The 23,527-nt window shown below is 41.0% G+C and overlaps 4 pseudogenes; all 4 read left to right on the forward strand.

Moving 5' to 3' along the window:
- The first annotated feature begins 2,002 nt into the window (after positions 1-2,002).
- LOC137268543 (iduronate 2-sulfatase pseudogene) lies at positions 2,003-3,776 on the forward strand (annotated as a pseudogene).
- A 2,560-nt stretch (positions 3,777-6,336) lies between these two features.
- On the forward strand, positions 6,337-7,864 carry LOC137268804 (iduronate 2-sulfatase-like; annotated as a pseudogene).
- A 3,101-nt stretch (positions 7,865-10,965) lies between these two features.
- On the forward strand, positions 10,966-12,600 carry LOC137268590 (iduronate 2-sulfatase pseudogene; annotated as a pseudogene).
- Positions 12,601-16,572: 3,972 nt separating this feature from the next.
- Positions 16,573-18,084, forward strand: LOC137268805 (iduronate 2-sulfatase pseudogene; annotated as a pseudogene).
- The last annotated feature ends 5,443 nt before the right edge of the window (positions 18,085-23,527 follow it).

Below are 23,527 nucleotides of genomic sequence, written 5' to 3' on the forward strand. Positions count from 1 at the left end.
ATCAGCTCAGGGCCCTCGCCCCCTCTACACGCACCTTAGACCGCGAATGTGACATCTACCACGAAACACTGACTAGTCGAACCCACCAAGAACTTTCCGGAGAATATGAAGGCTCCCCAACACTGCAGCATTCTGCATTACCCAGATTGTCAGAAGGACTGTGCTCCCGGTGGAGAACCCGAGCACTCTCCTCATCTGCGCCAAGAGATCAGGAGGTACCAAACCAAGGGCACCGAGAACAATGGGGAGCCTGACGACAGAGTACTTGGAGACATTTCAAAGGCGAGGTCCCCATATTTTTCATGCTTTTCCTGAATCTTGCCAATTACATTGCTGTCAAAAGGGGCAGAAAATTCAATGATATAAATAATTTCATTGGTTTTATCAAAAAGGACACGATCAGGTTTGTTGGCTGGAATTCGTCCCAGGCTGTAAATTAGACTATTCCACAGAAGTGTAAAAGCATCATTTTCCAGGACGCCCTGTACATGTTCAGGATCGTACCATGGATGGACCTCGGGGTCAAAGCCACAGGCATGGCGGAGACGATAATAAAAGCAGCGAGCCATGCCACCATGTATTTTAAGATATGCTGTTTGTGCCAAGGAAGGGAATCCACTGACAAGGTGTTGGACAGTCTCTGTAAATTCATTTCATGTTCACATTTTGATTAAGAATCACATTTTGACGATTGCAAGTGGGACGTTACCGGTCTTGAGCAGCTGAAAGGAAGCCCTCAGTTTCACATTTGAGACCAGCCGACTTCATCCAGGCGAAGGAGTCGGTTGGATTGCTGTTTTGTTCCACACACTGCATGTACACTCGATGCAATGGCTTCTCAGACAGCTTTTCCAATAGCCAATAGCCTTGGCACGCTTAAAATAGCTGTGGAATTCCTTGCTTTCATCGTGAGTCCTGACGTGCATCACCAGAGGATCATCCGATGAATAAATATGTGCAAAAATATACAATAAAATTCTGTCATGAAGAACCTCCACATTAATCAAACCCCGACCCCCTGAATTGATTGGCATATATAAACGATTAAGAGAGGAACGAGGGTGATGTGCTCTGTTATCAGACATAATCCTTCTGGTCAGGCGTTCAAGACTCTTGATGTCTTATTTGGTCCAATCAACTACCCCAAAGGAATAGGAGAGGACTGGCACAGCAAAAGTGTTGGTAGCTTTGACCTTGTTTCAAGCATTTAGCTCTGAAGACCAGATTTTCTTTAAACGAGATATATACTCGGCCCGAAGTTTATCTTGAATATGGGCATTCTGAAGCATTGTCTCGAACTTGCATTCCAAGACAGGCTTAGGCCTGATCTTCCACAGGATGATCAATAACTCCTCCCCCTTGTAACCTGACCGATCCATCAGTAGTTACCTTGCCACGTTCCAGATGTCGAGTCCAAAAGTCATGCCAATATCATAAGAGTAGGACTCGACAAGGACTTTTATTGTTATTGTTGTTATTATTATTAATATAGGTTGCTAAGGACAACTATTGGTTGCTAAGAAGGGTATATTATTCTTATTTTCTGTACGATATATTCAATGCAAGTGGTATCTATTTCATCGGAACACAGAGACTCTGTGAGTGTAATGCCTTCACACGCTATCAGTATGGACACGTTAATGTCCACTCACTGCAACTTTCTGTTGCAATTGGGCACATGTATGACGACAGGTGGGCGTTCCGGATTTTACACTTTTCTCCTTATCAAACTTTAAATTCTTTCAAGGTGACCTCTATATCCAGCAGTAGAGGATGATACCTCTGGTTTTTGCATTTACTGTAATACACACTAGGGAATGTGTGTTGCTTTCGATGTCAGATCATGCATTCAACCAACACAAACGTCTCAGGGCTTTCTATCGGTAGCTATTGGTGGGAGTTGTATGGCATGTTTTGCACAAACATTCCATATGATAAGAACCGTCTGCCATCTTCACAGGCCAGAAAATATATAACTCCATTCTCATGAGTTGGAAGATAGTGTGATTTAGAGGCGATCATGTTGAAGTTGACCCTTTTGCTATTGGTGGTGACTGACGCCTGGGCTCGGATGAATGTTTTGTTTTTGGCTGCTGATGATATGAGGCCGGAACTCTCCATTTTTAAAGGAAAAGACTTCCCCAGTCCTGTTCATCCTCCAATACATTCACCAAACCTTGATGCCCTCGCCCGCAAGAGTCTTCTGTTGAGGAGAGCCCATGTTCAGCAAGCTGTGTGTTCCCCGAGCAGATCATCTCTCCTCACAGGACGAAGACCAGACACCACCCATGTGTATGATCTACAAGCTTACTGGAGAGATGTAGGAGGTAACTTCACCACCATCCCTCAATATTTTAAGGAACACGGCTACAGAACGATAGGATCGGGTAAGATTTTCCATCCAGGACATGCTTCAAACTACAACGACCCGATCTCCTGGACAGACCCGTATTTTGAAGTAGGGCTTAACGCAACTTTTTTTGTATACAAGGAGCACGTTACCTGGTTGAACGTGCCGATGGATGTTCTCAAGAACAACTCCCTTCAAGACACTCAGAATAATGACCATGCGATTCAAATGATCAGAGAAGCAGCCCCTGAAGCCAGATCTGGAGAACGTCCTTTCTTCATCGCTCAAGGATTCCACAAACCTCATCTTCCCTTTGTGGCACCACAGGTGTTCTTTGACATGTACCCTGAGTCCTCCATCCGTCTTCCACCAAATCTCTATGCTCCTGACAAAATGCCCGCAATTGCTTGGTCCAATTATTCAGAACTCAGAGAGTTTGATGACATTGAGAAATTACACGTTACGGGAGACATCAACACCACACTCCCAGACGATGTCATCCTCAACTTGAGGAGAGCATACTACAGCGCCCTCAGCTACACGGACTACGAATTAGGACGAATAGTCCAGGAACTGGAGAACCAAGGGCTGGCCAACAACACAATTATCTCCTTTTGGGGAGATCACGGTTGGCAACTGGGGGAACATGGTGAGTGGTGCAAACACACGGACTTTGAGCTTGCCACACACGCCCCTATGATGATACATGTGCCGGGTCTCACTGACAAGGGTATCGTGACGGAAGAACTCACCGAGTTTGTGGATCTGTTTCCCACTGTGGTAGAAGCTGCAGGTCTACCTCCTGTGGGTCTATGTCCTGAAAACTCCACTAACGTTCCAGTCTGCACTGAAGGCACTAGTTTGATACCTTTGATAACAAACCCAGCCAGTCCCGACTGGAAGAAGGCTGTGTTCTCCCAGTACCCGAGGAATGAATACAATGGAGATCAAATGGGCTACAGCATGACCACCGATCATTACAGATACACAGAATGGGTCACATTCATTCCACAACCTGTGTACAAGCCGGACTGGACCCAAGTGTTTGGTGTGGAACTATACGACCATTATGGCGATCCTCAGGAGAACAAGAACCTGGCTTACGATTCCTCCTACAGCGCCCTGGTGTCTCAATTCAGCAAACAACTCCATGCAGGCTGGAGGGCAGCTTTACCCAAATAGGACGAAAACATAGGAGATAATTGAATCAGATCGCCTGGTGATGTGTTTTTGTTTGTTTGTTTTTAAAAGAAAACGGTTAGTCGTTTGACGCCCCGCTTTTGACAATATCACAGCTGTCTGGACAATCCAGTTGTAGCTACATTTACAAATGCTCGTAATTGTTCATGTAAACATCGTGATTGGAGAGAGCTGACGGTTGTACTTGATAATTTGACTTACTCTGTTCCTAAACTTCAGTAACCTACTCCAGTGATCCATTCTTATCATTTTCTCATTTTGCTTTTTTGACTGAGTGAGTGAGTGAGTGTCACACTGGCAATATTTCAGCTATATAGTAACGAGAAAAATATTGTATATATCAATACCTATCATGAAGGACATCAAAATTTTGCCTTTGGCATCCAATGAAATAAGTATCATTAGTAATAAGACTGGTAACTTTTGACGCTTACATGCTATATATGATAACAGCCATGTTTAGGAGATGGTTTGTCCTAACAATGCCTACCAGTGTACTCTTACGTACTTTAGGAGTGAGGATGTTTAGTTTTACACCACTTGTAGCAATATTCCAGTAATATCAGTAAGGATACCAGAAGTGGGCTTCACACGTTGTGTCCATGCTATATATGATAACACACATGCTTAGGACATCGAGTCTAACAGAACGGAAGAATCACGTTCCGTTTATTTCATTACACAGAGAGGCCATGGATAATCAAAAGGGGTAGGAGCTGGTATTTCATTGTGGAAAATTGCGTCCCTTTATCTCGACCAGGATCCCCTTGCAGTGGTTGCAAATTTAGAACCAGAATCCATTATCATATTTGCCAGCCGCCCTGATGTCACACTTGATGTGCCACATTTGATCGTGGCTTTTATCACAATTTAAACATCTTTGGCCATCGGACTATTTTGATTATTCCACCCAAATTTATTTAACACGCAAGACACATGGCAACTAAAGTTAAAGTTTAACTCATCCTCAGACCCAACTATTCAGAAATAACAGAATATTTATCAACATTGGTAGAAGAAACATGCATTTAGGTCGATGGACTGAACTCGCATTTAACATTGTGTTACAGATCATCTCATGAGTGCACATCTTTGTTAGAAGTCTGTACAAGTCAGAACTAGTCAATTGTCGCAATGTCATAGATAAACATGGATTTACATCTAAACCATATAACATACTGCCTCCAAATCAGCCAGTCAGCTTTAATTCAGTCAGTATTTTCAAATTTATATGACAATGTTTAGGGATCGAAACACCGATCTTACGTTCCAACCACTTGACTACAAAGACGATCCCGTGTCCAGCGAGAATATGACTAAACGTGATTCTTTTCTCTTCAGCTTCTTAAAATGGAGACATACTAGCTGGACAATCAAAGGTCAGCTTTCAGTAAGAAATCTCCTTTCTGCGGTGATAGCAGTTACCGTTAGCATTTAGAAACTGACAGTTTCCTCCGGAACTGATAAACTTAACAGTGGGATTGAGGTGGGACGAGTGTAACTGTGAGCACGCAAGAGGAGTTGAGGGGAGGGAAATAAAGCTAGCAAACGACATTTTTGGGGTTATTCTGTTTCAGTGTTCGAGTGAGAAAGTACAGGGTTTTTTCGGCGTTTATCAATGATAAAGCAATATCATGATCGCGAGGGCACCAGAACCTACACACATTGCACCCCTACTGGGAATTGAACCCGAGTGTTCAGCATGACAATGCTACCCCGCCTCTGCTTTACACTATGAACTTGTGAGGGTCCAAGTAAGAATTCATCTTCTGTAACCACTGCTTGTCGTAAGAGGCGACTAACGGGATCAGGTGGTCACGCTCGCTGACTTGGTTGACACATGTCATCAAATTTCAATTGTGTAGATAGCTGCTCATGCTATTCATCACTGGATTGTCGGGTCTAAACACGATTATTTACAGACAACCGCCATATAGCTGGAACTTTCTAAGTGCGGCGTAAAACTAAACCCACTCACTCACTTTTCACTTCGAAAACTATCATGACCATAACATTTCATAGATGAAAAAAACGACTGATGGTGTCAAATGTCCACTCCAGCTGCAAACTGAAACCCCTCGAGTTCATTTTCAACTGAAGAATCGCATTTCTTCTTTGTACAGGACATAATAAGCCCTTTTCTAAACACGTTGTTGTCGTCTTTGCTTTCCATTGATCCATTTTATCTCCATTGCTATTGTGCTAATATGCCCAACAGAAGCTGTTTCGTCCGATAATTGTGTCTGGTCATCCCGCGCATTTATATTTTGCTTTTACTGAAAACCATGAATACATTTCATAGACTATCAGTCAAGACGGTATGTGCATGTCGTGACCAAGCAACACACATGGGTTGTCTCATGCAAATGGTTCTTATGCTATGCCATGATATAACCATAAAGACACATGAGCACGTTCCCAGGTATTTGCAAAATTTCCTTTATCAAAATCTAAATTCTTTCAAGTTGTCTTTATCTGACCTCCGTGTCTGACACGCTGTCATCTTTGATTTTGACAACGACAGGCATTCTGGCTCAGTGAAATGTGTTGTTCCCTCGGTGTCATCCTTCCATGGATTTACCAAATCTACATGAACTCGGTCGAAGGAATGTACCTTTAATGTCAGCACTTGTTTAGGACCATGTGACATTGCTTCGTTGTGTTCTTTTTCACACATGCACATAACAAACATTCCATATGATAAGAATCGTTTGCTATCTTCACAGGTCAAAAAATATATAAATCCCTTCTCGTCACCTGGAACACAGTGTAATTTTGATGCTATTATGTTGAGACTGACACTTCTGCTGCTGGCGACTACTACCGCCTGTACTCGGATGAATGTTTTGTTTTTGGTTTCCGATGATATGAGGCCGGAACTCTCCATTTTTGAAGGAAAAGACTTCCCCAGTCCTGTTCATCCTCCAATACATTCACCAAACCTTGATGCCCTCGCCCGCAAGAGTCATCTGTTGAAGAGAGCCCATGTTCAGCAAGCTGTGTGTTCCCCGAGCAGATCATCTCTCCTCACAGGACGAAGACCAGACACCACCCATGTGTATGATCTACAAGCTTACTGGAGAGATGTAGGAGGTAACTTCACCACCATCCCTCAGTACTTTAAGGAACACGGCTACAGAACGATAGGATCGGGTAAGATTTTCCACCCAGGACCTGCTTCAAACAACAACGACCCGATCTCCTGGACAGACCCGTATTTTCATGTAGGTAAAGAAGCTGACGAATTTGTACACAAGGAAAAAGTATCATGGTTGAACGTGCCGATGGATCTCCTCAAGAACAACTCCCTTGCTGACACTCAGAATAATGACTATGCCATTAACATGATCAGACAAGTGGCCCCTCAAGCCAGATCTGGAGAACGTCCTTTCTTCATAGCTCAAGGATTCTTCAAACCTCATCTTCCCTTTGTGGCACCACAGGTGTTCTTTGATATGTACCCCAAGTTCTCCATTAATCTCCCCCCAAATCTCTATGCTCCTGACAAAATGCCCGCAATTGCTTGGTCCAATTATTCAGAGCTTCGAGGATACGTTGACATTGAGAAATTACACGTTACGGGAGATATCAACACCACACTCCCAAACGATGCCATCCTCTACTTGAGAAGAGGGTACTACAGCGCCCTCAGCTACACGGACTACGAACTAGGACGACTTGTTCAGGAACTGGAGAACCAAGGCCTGGCCAACAATACAATTATCTCCTTTTGGGGAGATCACGGTTGGCAATTGGGGGAACATGGTGAGTGGTGCACATGGTGAGTGGTGCAAACACACGGACTTTGAGCTTGCCACCCACGCCCCTATGATGATACATGTGCCGGGTCTCACTGACAAGGGCATCGTGACTGAAGAACTCACCGAGTTTGTGGATCTGTTTCCTACTCTGGTAGAAGCTGCAGGTCTACCTCCTATTGGTCTATGTCCTGAAAACTCCACTAACGTTTCAGTCTGCACTGAAGGCACTAGTTTGATGCCACTGATAACAAACCCAGCCAGTCCCAAATGGAAGAAGGTTGTGTTCTCCCAGTACCCGAGGAATGAATACAATGGAGATCAAATGGGCTACAGCATGACCACCGATCATTACAGATACACAGAATGGGTCACATTCATTCCACAACCTGTGTACAAGCCGGACTGGACCCAAGTGTTTGGTGTGGAACTATACGACCATTATGGCGATCCTCAGGAGAACAAAAACCTGGCTTACGATTCCTCCTACAGCGCCCTGGTGGCTCAATTCAGCAAACAACTCCATGCAGGTTGGAGGGCAGCTTTACCCAAATAGGAGGAAAATAAAGGGGATGCTCCTCTCAGAGCACTTGGTGATGTACGTGAAATATTAAAGCTCCCTGGATTTCTAATCTTTGGTATATTTGTCAGGCAAACAGCATGGGAGTTGACCGAAGGGCATGATTACATTTAGTGTCATCACTAATTTTCACTGACCATTTAACTCTAAGACCCTAACACCATTTTTTCGCTAACATTCGTAATATGCATCTGTTGTATCCATTATGATATTTTGAATTTAGGAAAACGTCCAACATTTTTACTATTTGTGTTTAAACGTTTGGCTTTAGAAACTTCAAAAACATACTATTATCTATTTATTCGCAAAACTATTTATCATGTTCACAGTACTCGTCTGTATCTTCTTCCGAATATTCCATCTTAGATGATGGATGAAACTCTAAAAAATGTGACACTTTGGAAGAATCTTTTCAGTTATATGCCTACAAGAGATACATATTTCAAAGAAGGGTGAAAACATAATATGAAATGAATGGGGACTACAAAGCACTATTGCACCGTGCAAATCCAATGAAAAAGTCGTGGCCATATTCTTCGATAATTGCAACAATTTAAAAGCGCAATTGTTCCTTTATTTTTTCCAAGCTTTCTTCCGAAACATTGTATCGCATAGTTTGTGAAGAAATCTGGACAAAGATAAAGGAACTCTTGTCCTTTCATGTGATCCCTTATTTTTTTCCGCCCATTGTTGCTGACTTAAGCATTGCTGCCATTAGAATGACTCTTGTAAATGTGTATGAACAAACAAAAATTAACCCAAATTCTATTGTGAAATGTTTGAACATATATATATATATATATATATATATATATATATATATATATATATATATATATATATATATATATATATATATATATATATATACATTGGCGTCCAATCTCTAGTTCTCTGACGGGAACTTCTGTTTTATTTTTATTCTTTTTTACTCAGTTATTTTTTTATTTTTATTTTTATTATTAAATCCAAATGTAAACTTAACAAATTACAATCACATATATAACCCCAAAACTATTCGTTTACTGTTGGAAAAACTAGAATTCTGTGACTCTTTTGATGTATGGAGGACTCTCATTCCATCCAGGATTGGTAAAAAAGAAGCCAACCCAATATGCCCATTTCGACTATTTTCTTGTTTCCTCTGATATCCTTAAAAGATATACTCCTCACAAAAAGTTAAGCAGCACACATTTTAAGTCTTATTACATTTTCATTATGCCAGTCCATATGTGTGATGTTGTTGATCTAAACAACATCATTAACAACTCTTTCTCGGACTTTATCATTCATGGACGGACACTACCATCCATAACAATGACATCAGACTGCATGTGTGAAATGTGGAGCACATTCATGCCACACATTTTGCGTGTGGTTTCTGAGGACGATTGTGTTCGGGTCATATTATCAATGTTATCAGATAAATCAATTTGACAGCGACTAATGGTTATGTGTTCTTTAAATATTTACCTTTCAGTACCACCCCGGCAAAAATGCTATCAAAATTGATAAAGATATGACATTGCTTAATTCTTTATGAGGTGTCTATTGCACACGCATTGTACTTCAGGCATACAGGATACAAACAAGATACAGATGTGACTGTCAGTTTCATGTCAGTATGAAACTTTATCTAGAGGTCATATTGAGGAAAGAGGAATGAGATATTGGAACTTCAATGCTATCTTTGTGATGGTAAGAGGGACATCTTATTTCATATTCCTCATGTGAAAAAGAACAAGATTAATGTCACTGAGGTTCTGGAAGAAAAACATTAATTCAATTGAAAACACTATAAGAGAAGATTTTCACACTGTTAATGAGGAAATGCTAAGTCAGCTCTCAAGGTGTAAAACTGACATTGAAAAAATCGAGGACGAAAACTCAGAAGAACACAGATTAGGCAAATAGTTACGTGTCATGAGGAAGGGGGGAAACCCACAAAATACCTTTGTCATCTCGAAAATAGCATTTTTACCCGCAGATTAATAAATAGACTGATTACAGGCGCGGTAGATGAAATTACTGAAATGAACTGAAATTACTTAAAGCAAATTATGTGGATAATGACAATACGGAATTTTACAAAATTTAAATACCCCAGGTTTAGATTTCACCCTAACAGAGGATTCAGAAAAACCCATCGACTTCAAAGAACTAAACAAAGTAATCTAAACAATGAAAAATTATCAATCCCGGTATTGATGGATTTCCTATTGAATTCTATAAATGTTCCTGGATCGATTCAAAATTCTGGATTTACAGATTTGTAAACAAACATTTGAAAAGAGATTAAAAACCTTAAGACGTAACAGAAAGATTGCAACTTGTATATTATGGAGTTCGACTCAGCACGGTAACCACAGTGATGGAGTGAGGGATTAAAGGTTTACTTTTTTGCGTTTATCAATGACACGGCAATATGACTGGTTGGGTGACCAGAAACAGAACAAATTGTACCTGTGAAAACATCCATGACCATAACAGCCCACAGATATCAACCAAAATCTCCAACCAAGTACGCACATTAAAAAAACACATTAATTTTTGGCTAAAGAGCCGCGTTTCTTCTTAGTGCAGTACATGATGACCCTTTCTGCGATGTCATCGCTGCTTACCAGTGTTGTTTTGCTTTTACGTCCAACAGAATCTCGGAAAATCAAGACTCGACATGTTGCATTTGCTGAAAACCGTACATTGGTTTCATAGACAGCCAGTATACACAAGTTATGAAAAACACCGCACAGTCCGGCCTGAAGGCTGATACGAAAAGTTCTTATGCTCTGTCATGATGTTAGGATAAACACACAGGTGCTCATCCAAAACATTTGAAAAATGTCACTTATCAACCTATGTATGCCTTAAAGCAATCTTTAGTTGACCTCCATGTCTGAATCACTGCTCCAAATCGGACACCTATGGATTCACTGGACTTGGACGTCTTTCCGCGAATGACAGTTCTCCAGTGTCAACCTGGGTCAAGGTCATGTGTTTTGGCCGCATATGCACACAGCAAACATTCCAGCAGATAAGGGTCACCTGCTATCTTCACAGGCACGAAAATACATAAATCCATTCTGGTGATTTCGAGGACAGTGTAATGTTGAAGGTGACTTTCATAATGTTGAGAGTGATTCTTCTCCTGCTGGTGGTGTCTCCCGCCTGGGCTCGGATGAATGTTTTGTTTTTGGTTTCCGATGATATGAGGCCGGAACTCTCCATTTTTGAAGGAAACGACTTCCCCAGTCCTGTTCATCCTCCAATACATTCACCAAACCTTGATGCCCTCGCCCGCAAGAGTCTTCTGTTGAAGAGAGCCCATGTTCAGCAAGCTGTGTGTTCCCCGAGCAGATCATCTCTCCTCACAGGACGAAGACCTGATACTACTCATGTGTATGATCTACAAGCTTACTGGAGAGATGTAGGAGGTAACTTCACCACCATCCCTCAATATTTTAAGGAACACGGCTACAGAACGATAGGATCGGGTAAGATTTTCCATCCAGGACATGCTTCAAACTACAACGACCCGATCTCCTGGACAGACCCGTATTTTGAGGTAGGAGGTACAGTCAATGATTTTGTATACAAAGAACACGTAACCTGGTTGAACGTGCCGATGGATGTTCTCAAGAACAACTCCCTTCAAGACACTCAGAATAATGATCATGCAATTCAAATGATCAGAGAAGCAGCCCCTCAAGCCAGATCTGGAGAACGTCCTTTCTTCATCGCTCAAGGATTCCACAAACCTCATCTTCCCTTTGTGGCACCACAGGTGTTCTTTGACATGTACCCCGAGTCCTCCATTAATCTCCCACCAAATCTCTATGCTCCTGACAAAATGCCCGCAATTGCATGGTCCAATTATTCAGAACTAAGAGATTATGTTGACATTGAGAAATTACACATTACGGGAGATATCAACACTACACTCCCAGACGATGTCATCCTCAACTTGAGGAGAGCATACTACAGCGCCCTCAGCTACACGGACTACGAATTAGGACGAATAGTCCAGGAATTGGAGAACCAAGGTCTGGCCAACAATACAATTATCTCCTTTTGGGGAGATCACGGTTGGCAACTGGGGGAACATGGTGAGTGGTGCAAACACACGGACTTTGAGCTTGCCACACACGCCCCTATGATGGTACATGTGCCGGGTCTCACTGACAAGGGCATCGTGACGGAAGAACTCACCGAGTATGTGGATCTGTTTCCTACTCTGGTGGAAGCTGCAGGTCTACATCCTGTTGGTCTATGTCCTGAAAACTCCACCAACGTTCTAGTCTGCACTGAAGGCACTAGTTTGATGCCACTGATAACAAACCCAGCCAGTCCCAATTGGAAGAAGGCTGTGTTCTCCCAGTATCCGAGGAATGAATACAATGGAGATCAAATGGGCTACAGCATGACCACCGATCATTACAGATACACAGAATGGGTCACATTCATTCCACAACCTGTGTACAAGCCGGACTGGACCCAAGTGTTTGGTGTGGAACTATACGACCATTATGAAGATCCTCAGGAGAACAAGAACCTGGCTTACGATTCCTCCTACAGCGCCCTGGTGTCTCAATTCAGCAAACAACTCCATGCAGGTTGGAGGGCAGCTTTACCCAAATAGGAGGAAAATAAAGGGGATGCTCCTCTCAGAGCACTTGGTGATGTACGTGAAATATTAAAGCTCTCTGGATTTCTAATCTTTGGTATATTTTCCATGCATATATTTGTCATGTAAACAGCATGGGAGCTGCCGCTAGGGCATGATTACATTTAATGTCATCACTAATTTTTATTGATCATTTAACTCTAAGACCCAAACACCATTTATACGCTTACATTCGTAATATGCATCGGTTGTATCCATTATGACATTTTGAGTCCAGGAAAATGTCCGACTTTTTTACTATTTGTAATAAAACGTTTGGCTTTAGAAACCTTGAAAACATACCATTATCTATATTATTCGCAAAACTATTTATCATGTTCACAGTACTTGTCCGTATCTTTTGAATATTCCATTTCAAATGATGGTTGAAACTCTAAAAAATGCGACACTTTGGAAGAATATGTTCAGTTATATACCTACGAGACATGCACATTTCAATGAAGTGTGACCCGTGAAGGTCCCAGGGTAGAATAGGCCTTCAACAACCCATGTTTGCCATAAAAGGCGACTCAGCTTGTCGTAAGAAGCGACTAACGAGATCGGGTGGTCAGGCTCCATGACTTGGTTGACACATGTCATCGGTTCCCAACTGCACAGATCGATGCTCATGTTGTTGATCACTGGACTGTCTGCTCCGGACTAGATTATTTACAGACCGCCGCCATAAGTGGAATATTGCTGAGTGCGGGGTAGAACTACACTCAGTCACTCAAAGAAGTGTGAAATGAAAGGGGATTAAAAAGCACCATTGCACCCTACAAATCCAATGAAAAAGGCGTGGCCATATTCTTCAATAATTGCAACAACTAAAAGCTCAGTTGTTCCTTTATTTTTTTCCAAGCTTTCTTCCGAAACATTGTATCACATAGTTTGTGAAGAAATCTGAACAAAGATAAAGGAACTCTTGTCCTTTCATGTGATCCCTTATTTTTTTCCCTTCCGTATGCTTTAGAAATTGATGCCCATAATTTTTTTAAAACAGAGGACAGAGGTAATTATTGTTGACCTAAGCATTGCTGCCATCAGATTGACTCTTGTAAATGTGTATGAACAAACAAAAATTAACCCAAATTCTACTGTGAAATGTTTGAACATATATATACATTGGCATCCAATCTCTAGTTCTCTGAGAGGAACTTCTGTTTTATTTTTATTCTTTTTTACTCAGTTATTTTTTTTATTTTTATCATTAAATCCAAATGTAAACTTAACAAATTACAATCACATATATAACCCCAAAACTAGACGTTTACTGTTGGCAAAACTATAACTCTGTGACTCTTTTGATGTATGGAGGACTCTCATTCCATCCCGGAGTTTAGGAAATACAATTGGTAGAAAAGAAGCCAACACAATATGCCCATTTCGACTATTTTCTTGTTTCCTCTGATGTCCTTAAAAGGCATACTCCTCACAAAAAGTTAAGCAAACACACATTTTAAGTCTCATTACATTTTCATTATGCCAGTCCATATGTGTGATGTTGTTGATCTAAACAACATCATCAACAACTCTTTCTCGGACTTTATCATTCATGGACGGGCATTACCATCCAAAAAGATGAAGTTAGGACCGCCTTGTTGTACCGGAGGAATGAGTACAGGTAGGTTTTAACTATTCAGACTGTATGTGTGAAATGTGGAGCACATTCATGCCACACATTTTGCGTTTTCTTTCTGACAATGGTTGTGTTCGGGTCATGTTGTCAATGTTATCAGATAAATCAATTTAACAGTCACTAAAGGTTATGTGTTCTTTAAATATTTACCTTTCAGTACCAGCCCGGCAATAAAAAATGGAATCAAAATTGATAAATATATTACACTGAAAATACGCATTGCTTAAAAAAATAATTACTTAAACATACAAAATACCTTTGTCGTCTCGAAAATAGAATTTTTACCTGCACATTCATAAACAGACTTATTACAGGCGCGGTAGATGAAATTACTGACGATACTTGGATATTGGATGAACAAATGAAGCATTGTAAGAGACTGTATCCTGTTGCAAATTATGTGGATACTGACAACACAGAATCTTACAGAATGTAAACACCCCAGTATTAGATTTCAGCCTAACAGATGATTCAGAAACACCAATCGACCTCGAAGAACTAAACAAAGTAATCTAAACAGTGAAAAATTATCTGTCCCGGTATTGATGGATTTCCTATTGAATTCTTTAAATTCCTCTGGATCGATCTAAAATTCTGATTTACATATTTGTGAAAGGAACGTTTGAAAAGAGATTAATAACCTTAACATGTAACAGAGAGATTATAACTTGTATACCTAAATCAAACAAAAATAGAGTAGGCTTTAATAACTGAGGGCCTATTACTCTACTCAGTTGCCACTATATAATTATCAGTACTTCCATTTCTGGTAGATTGAAAACAAGAGTCTTGACTTCCTCATTCACAAAATGTAATTTTTAAAACTAATGAATATTTTTTCCCTGATGATACATCTATGTATCCGAAAAGGGATCCCTGTCTTTCGACTCTAGAAATACATTAGCAAAACCCACTCAAACCCATCCATTCGTCGTGCAAATGACGTTAGTGCCAAATCATGCACTTCGCATCAAAGGTTTTTTTTCATTTGCACGCGTTTGCAATGGCACCAAGAATTGAAAAGAAAACACGGGTCGTCCACGTGTGATGTCAACCATCAACCGTCAACCGTCAACTGTCAAATCCTCCTACGTCACCTGCGTGACAGAATTCTGTCTGCTACACGAACCAGGGTGGAGATGTCTGAAACTCGATTGTCCCCAAAGACCAGTCGAAATCGGTTGCTAGCTGCCAATCTCTCCTTTCGATTTTTTCTTGTGACTTGACATTCTGTACACCCATGTTGTGGACTGGCTGTGTAGGCTAATGGAACTGATTGTGGCACTGTCAGTGTATCGGGTACATCACACAGATCTAACAATGAAATAATAACAATTTAACAATCTTAACATCTCTTGTTCTTTTATTGTGCCCCGAAGAAAGCATGTGAAGTTTCTTTTTTGACTCAGTATAAACCGAGCAGTTCAGCTTTCAGCCTGACTAGTAGACAGAAAAGGTTTTCGATTTTTACTATGACTGTCGACCCAACAGTGAAATGAAGAATCATATTGCCGTTTTTCCAGTGTTTTGACATAGAGGGATAACCATGTGGTGTGTGTCTTTGTTGGTCCAGGATCCATTTGGAGTCGGTTTGAATTCCAATTCCTCTTGGGAGTCTGTATTTGACTTCAGAAGAATCATAATTAAGGATGAAAGGTTCAGATCTGCCTGATTAGGACTTATTGGGATATAAGCACCATGCATTTGCTTGTTAGTTTTGCCATAGTTGAAACAACTGAGGTCGTCCTGCCATTTTATGTATACCTCCCCTATTTACCTGATGTGCAAGGCAGCTGTAAAGTGTTCAATGTGTAAGTCAACTTCGAAACTAAACCCTTCAGTGATATCATAATATTCATCAACATCCAAGTTCATTTTCAGCAGAAGAGCGCTTTGTCTTCTTAACCCTTTCTTTGTGAATACCCTAAGGGGTTTGACATGTCATGGACAAGCACAACACATCTGTTGTTTGATGCGAAAGGTTTCTTACCATGCAATGATATAGTGATAAAGACACGAGTCAACGTTCCTAAATATTTCGTTTATCAAAATCTAAATTCTTTCAAGTAATCTTTGGTTGACCTCAATGTCTGACACACCGATAACTTTGTTTTTACCATTGAAAGTCATTTTGGTTTAGGGAAATGTCTTCCCTTAATGTCATCCCTCAGTGGATTCACCATACCCGCACGAATTGGCCTGATGAAATGTTCTGTTAATGGCGTCTCTTATTCTGGGTCATGTAACATTGTTTTTGTTGTGCTTTCGCCACACATGTACATAACAATCATTCCAGCTGATAAGAATCGTCTGCTATCTTCACAGGTCAGAAAATATATAAATCCGATCTCGTCACCTGGAAGACAGTGTAATTTTAACACTATAATGTTGGGGTTGATTTTTCTTCTGTTGGCGATTACTACCGCCTGGGCTCGGATGAATGTCTTGTTTTTAGTGGCTGATGACATGAGGCCGGAGCTCTCCATTTTTGAAGGTAACGACTTCCCCAGTCCTGTTCATCCTCCAATACATTCACCAAACCTTGATGCCCTCGCCCGCAAGAGTCTTCTGTTGAAGAGAGCCCATGTTCAGCAAGCTGTGTGTTCCCCGAGCAGATCATCTCTCCTCACAGGACGAAGACCGGACACCACCCATGTGTATGATCTACAAGCTTACTGGAGAGATGTAGGAGGTAACTTCACCACCATCCCTCAGTATTTTAAGGAACACGGCTACAGAACGATAGGATCGGGTAAGATTTTCCATCCAGGACATGCTTCTAACTACAACGATCCGATCTCCTGGACTGATCCATATTTTGATGTGGGTAAAACAGTTAACGGATTTGTATACAAGGAACAAGTTTCTTGGTTGAGCGTGCCAATGGATCTTCTCAAGAACAACTCCCTATGGGATATGCAGAATGCAGATTATTCAATCAACATGATTAGACAAGCAGCCCCTCAAGCCAGATCTGGAGAACGTCCTTTCTTCATAGCTCAAGGATTCCACAAACCTCATCTTCCCTTTGTGGCACCACAGGTGTTCTTTGACATGTACCCTGAGTCCTCCATCAGTCTTCCACCCAACCCATACGCTCCTGATAAGATGCCAGTAATCGCATGGTCTAATTATTCAGAGCTCAGAGATTATGTTGACATTGAGAAATTACACGTTACGGGAGATATCAACACTACACTCCCAAATGATGTCATCCTCAACTTGAGAAGAGGGTACTACAGCGCCCTCAGCTACACGGACTACGAATTAGGACGAATAGTCCAGGAACTGGAGAACCAAGGTCTGGCCAACAACACAATTATCTCCTTCTGGGGAGATCACGGTTGGCAACTGGGAGAACATGGTGAGTGGTGCAAACACACGGACTTTGAGCTTGCCACCCACGCCCCTATGATGGTACATGTGCCGGGTCTCACTGACAAGGGCATCGTGACAGAAGAACTCACCGAGTTTGTGGATCTGTTTCCCACTCTGGTAGAAGCTGCAGGTCTACCTGCTGTGGGTCTATGTCCTGAAAACTCCACTAACGTTCCAGTCTGCACTGAAGGCACTAGTTTGATGCCACTGATAACAAACCCAGCCAGTCCCAATTGGAAGAAGGCTGTATTCTCCCAGTACCCGAGGAATGAATACAATGGAGATCAAATGGGTTACAGCATGACCACCGATCATTACAGATACACAGAATGGGTCACATTCATTCCACAACCTGTGTACAAGCCGGACTGGACCCAAGTGTTTGGTGTGGAACTATACGACCATTATGAAGATCCTCAGGAGAACAAGAACCTGGCTTACGATTCCTCCTACAGCGCCCTGGTGTCTCAATTCAGCAAACAACTCCATGCAGGCTGGAGGGCAGCTTTACCCATATAAGTTGACATTTTGGAAATGCTCAAGTCGAAGCACCTGTTGACTAGTATAAATTGTTTGATTTTATTTCACGCCGATCTTTGCAATATAAAGTATATGGACAATGTTCAGTTGGGTAAATTTCTTATACATAAATGTGGATGTGTACATTGCATGATCTGCATCATGTGCTCAGAATTTAGCAAACAACAGACGTCTGTCCATATATTTTTATGGCACAGTACAATGGATTCTGTGCTTATGCCCTGGCATTGGCGTCTTGTATATAATACATGGCAAAGTCTGAGTAAAATGAAGTTTACAACTGTCGTGTATCATTGTAAACTGAGAGAGCATGTATAGTCCCTTTAGCTCAAAAAAGACCAATGAATTGAAGTCTAGCTCGAAAACTAAAACACTGATGATAATCAGAACTTCATAGCAGGTTTTTGCAAAATATGTTTCATTAAAATAAAATAGTTGTCCAACAAACTATCATTAAAATATTGACACAGTTCACTATTTGTTACAAGGGATGAGTGCAGGGAAAGGGATAGCCAGGTGTGCAAGAAAGCATGGAGACAGCACACCACAGCACAGGTTAATGAATAAATAGCTTTCTCGGCACTTGTGCACGTGCTTCTCGATCACCTACCTGTGCCTTTGTCTGCATTCCTCTCTCGCAATAAACAATGAGACTATGTTAAAGTATGGGAGTTACGATCACCTTATCGCTGAGATACCTTTGTGCAAGTAAACCTTGGACATAAACATTCCAAGTTAAAACAATTATGACATGACAATCTCCGTGGAGTGTCATTAAGTAAACTTTGATAGAATAGAGAAAACTGGATGACTGCTTGTCATCACTTTCTTCTTTGATTTAGGTCTAAAAGTATAGGCCGAAGGTGGAATAATAACTGAAATAGTTTTTTGTACAGTTTGTAAAGTATGTAAAGTCTTCATCAAACATTTATCTTAAAATGGATGTTAAAGGAAATTAGTTTGCACTCTGGGCGGAAAAACAATCTGCCCACATTAGAAGCTTACGTGAAAATGTTCCCCCTTGAAAAACAGTCAGTTAGGCAAAGGAGCCTGGCCTTTATCACTGTTCAAGGTGGACACAGGAGGACACTGTTCAAGGTGGACCGTGAGACGCTTTTGAACTCCCTCATTTGCATATAGATTGTTGATCGTTGAAACGTGTCTCCTTCCTTTAATAACATTTCAATCGTGTTTTGAATTCTGTTGTAAATTCCCACTTCTTTAATATATAATGATTGCAAAGTTACTGAAAATTAGGTACATCGTGAAACTCGCCAAATATTTCTGTCGCCGGCTCTATTTGTCGGTAATGCTAGATGCTATTCACGATTTATGGCGCCAACGTTTCACCATCCCTTTCTTACAGGTATCTGATGTTTGCTTCAACAGCTCACCTTACATTGATCTACCGTAAACATCCGGGGAACTGGCACGTGCAATCCGTGCAGTTGCGGGAGAGCAGGTCACATGACCTATGTTCGGGAAAGGGGACACGCCATATAGGAGAGTCAGTCAGTGCGAGACTTTATTGTAGTTCACAGGTATGTTGGGTTCTTTGTTAACTGAATCTTGAATTGTATAATTCTGAATGGAAATGTTAATAAGTTGGATGTCGACACGTATGCATGCCAAGTCCTGCTTGTTACTCTACAAAATAGTCTTAGGCATTATCTTGTCGTTAGTCTCTGTCGAAGTAGGGGTGGTGTACAATTGTCTTTATAGCGTTCGCTTGTCACGCTGAAGACCCGGGTTCGATTCCACGTGGGTACAGTGTGTGAAACCCATTTCTGGTGTCCCCCTCCGTGATATTGCCGGAATGTTTCTAAAAGCAGAGTTATACTTAAACTCACTCACTCGCTGTCAAGTATGAGTTTTCGCTTCCAACATCGACTTGATCGCCTCTGAGCTTGACCGGAATGAGTTCCGCCCGTACCCTGCGCTTTTCACATAGACTATTTCCACCTTCCCCAGTGTAATATTCCAACACTGAAATAAGTTCATTGATTGTTTTTGTACCTGTTCTAGTTTATTGAAAGTATATTTAGGGTGCATGTCAGTTGGCAATTTTGGTTTTTGATTGGGGTGGGGGGTTCGGTCGGAATTCTTACCAAACCTAACGCGGCAATTACTACGAGACTCAAGAAAATAACTGAAAGCCCCAAAATTAAGTACAGTATATAGGGTTGAACAACTTAGTGTTACCTCTGTTAATATGGAGAAGGAATATGGCATTCTCTTCCCACAGAGGTTGCCTGTCATATCTTCCTTAGAACCTCTGTTCTAATACGGCCCTTTTATGGTGCGTGTGTTTAGGATTCGTGATTGGCTGCAATCGGATTTAGTTGTGAAATCAGCGACAGTCTTTCAAAGTGATCATTCGTGAGACCTCGGGTATTTCCGTATGCTTCGGGAAAACTGAAACCTTTCCCCCAGCGCAATGCGCAAATGTGTCTTGTTGACGAAACTGAGTCATGTAAAGGCGCATCAATGGTGTCTCCATCGCCCATGTAAATGGTGAAGCTAGCCATTAAATGTTTTGTGTTTCACATCAACACTAGAAGTCCGCAGCAGAGGAGGGATATTTGCGGTCCCACATATGTATTAGCCAATTTGGATCTATGTCGATGTAACACGTGTTCTGATTGGATAGAAAGAAGTAAAATAATTCATGTTGCGATTTTTTACCGTTAGTGCATTTTTATGAGAACCGGGAAATATGGTCATATTAGAACAGAGGTTCGTAGGAAGATATGACAAGTAACCTCGGTGGAAAGAGTGAGAATATGGGGAAAGAAAGGAACTATTTTTACCAACGGTTTATTTTGACACATTTTGCTGCATTTGATGTGCTGTTGCACGAACTATTTACGATGCCTTAAGTACTGGTTGAAAATTCTGACAATGCATGACAGTCGTCTGCCAGAGAGATCGTATAATATGATGGTACATCTTGATAATGTGGGTAAAACAACGTGGGCACCAAACATAAATCATCTGTTTTCTCATGGATAGGTTTGGATAAGCCAGGATGTTGGTGATGTCTTTGTTTTAGTATGGATAAGCTAGGATGTTGGTGATGTCTTTGTTTTAGTATGGATAAGCTAGGATGTTGGTGATGTCTTTGTTTTAGTATGGATAAGCCAGGATGTTGGTGATGTCTTTGTTTTAGTATGGATAAGCTAGGATGCTGGCGATGTCTTTGTTTAAAAACAAATCCGTGATTTAGCTGTAAATGTTTAATCAGGATTGGTATTACAGGTTAGGAAGTAGCTCTCGTTACGAATTGTATCAAACCTTCTACTACACAGTAACATTTGAACGTTTGTATATAACATACCGTAAATCGTATGTATCAAACCTTCTACTACACAGTAACAATTGAACGTTTGTATATAACATACCGTAAATGGTATGTATCAAACCTTCTACTACACAGTAACATTTGAACGTTTGTATATAACATACCGTAAATCGTATGTATCAAACCTTCTACTACACAGCAACATTTGAACGTTTGTATATAACATACCGTAAATGGTATGTATCAAACCTTCTACTACACAGTAACATTTGAACGTTTGTATATAACATACCGTAAATCGTATGTATCAAACCTTCTACTACACAGTAACATTTGAATGTTTGTATATAACATACCGTAAATCGTATGTATCAAACCTTCTACTACACAGTAACATTTGAACGTTTGTATATAACATACCATAAATCGTATGTATCAAACCTTCTACTACACAGTAACATTTGAACGTTTGTATATAACATACCGTAAATCGTATGTATCAAACCTTCTACTACACAGCAACATTTGAACGTTTGTATATAACACACCGTAAATCGTATGTATCAAACCTTCTACTACACAGTAACATTTGAACGTTTGTATATAACACACCGTAAATCGTATGTATCAAACCTTCTACTACACAGTAACATTTGAACGTTTGTATATAACATACCGTAAATCGTATGTATCAAACCTTCTACTACACAGGAACAATTGAACGTTTGTATATAACATACCGTAACATTTGAAGGATAACCAAGTTGTATGGATAGTCAACTTCTTTATTGCGTTGGGTGCGACTAAGACTGTTATCGAGCACGTGATACATAGTAGGTGGTTTTCCTTCGTCCATACAACTTCTCAAATGACCTTCAAAGAAGTAACATATTTGTCAAATATGGGATAGGTTTGATGGACTAAATGGTATTAAGAGGCAGAAAACTGCCCATCCCTAAATCTGAAAGATCTAGTCCTTCGTGTAATTCTTCAGTTGAAGATAAAGTGCATTTCACGTTTCGAATCATCACGGATAACATTTACCAGAATATTGACAACTAACGATGAATCCACCCTGCGTAATCACGCTCTGTGTTAAATGTGCCTTTATTCGTCCGAACAAGCACTTACAAATACTACTCGAAAGACATTATGGCCGAAGGTAGATTTCGGCATGACAATTATGCATAGCAAACATAGAATACAGAATTGCCAAGTATGGTTAATGCAGTCGTATAGCTGAGTACTGTATACTGTATACAAATCATGTGATCTATGCACACGTGTACAAAACTGATGACAACACAAACACACCTTCAAAATGGGGCACATGCACGCACGCACGCACGCACACACACACCTGCCTGGTAGAATAGGCCTTCAGCAACCCATGCTTGCCATAAAAGGCGACAATGCTTGTAAGAGGCGTCTAACGGGATCGGGTGGTCAGGCTCGCTGACGTGGATGACACATGTCATCGGTTTCCAATTGCGCAGATCGATGCTCATGTTGTTGATCACTGGATTGTCTGGTCCAGACTCGATTATTTCCAGACCGTCGCCATATAGCTGGAATACTGCTGAGTACGGCGTAAAACTAAACTCCCTCACCAGAACAAAATGGGCGACACCCACCCATCCACATTTTGACACGTTCCGTGACGAGAGTCACGGTCAAGCATATCCCGCATGACTGTATTGAATTCTGTCACGAGGGATAGGACCCGTGAAGGTCCCGGGGTAGAATAGGCCTTCAGCAACCCATGCTTGCCATAAAAGGCGACTCAGCTTGTCGTAAGAGGCGACTAACAGGATCGGGTGGTCAGGCTCGCTGACTTGGTTGACACGTGTCATCGGTTCCCAATTGCGCAGATCGATGGTCATGTTGTTGATCACTGGATTGTCTGGTCCAGACTCGATTATTTACAGACCGCTGCCATATAGCTGTAATATTGCAGAGTGCAGCGTAAAACTAAACTCACACACACACACGAGGGATAAATATTTCAATGTCAAAACTGTTAAGGATCTTTTTATCACTGTTAGCTCTCATTTAATTATTGTTTTTTATAAGAAATTTATTTCACGATTGAACTTGGATTAATATGTGCTGTATATAGAT

Source organism: Haliotis asinina, chromosome 16 (genome assembly GCF_037392515.1).
Source record: "Haliotis asinina isolate JCU_RB_2024 chromosome 16, JCU_Hal_asi_v2, whole genome shotgun sequence".
NCBI classification, from domain to species: Eukaryota; Metazoa; Mollusca; class Gastropoda; order Lepetellida; family Haliotidae; genus Haliotis; species Haliotis asinina.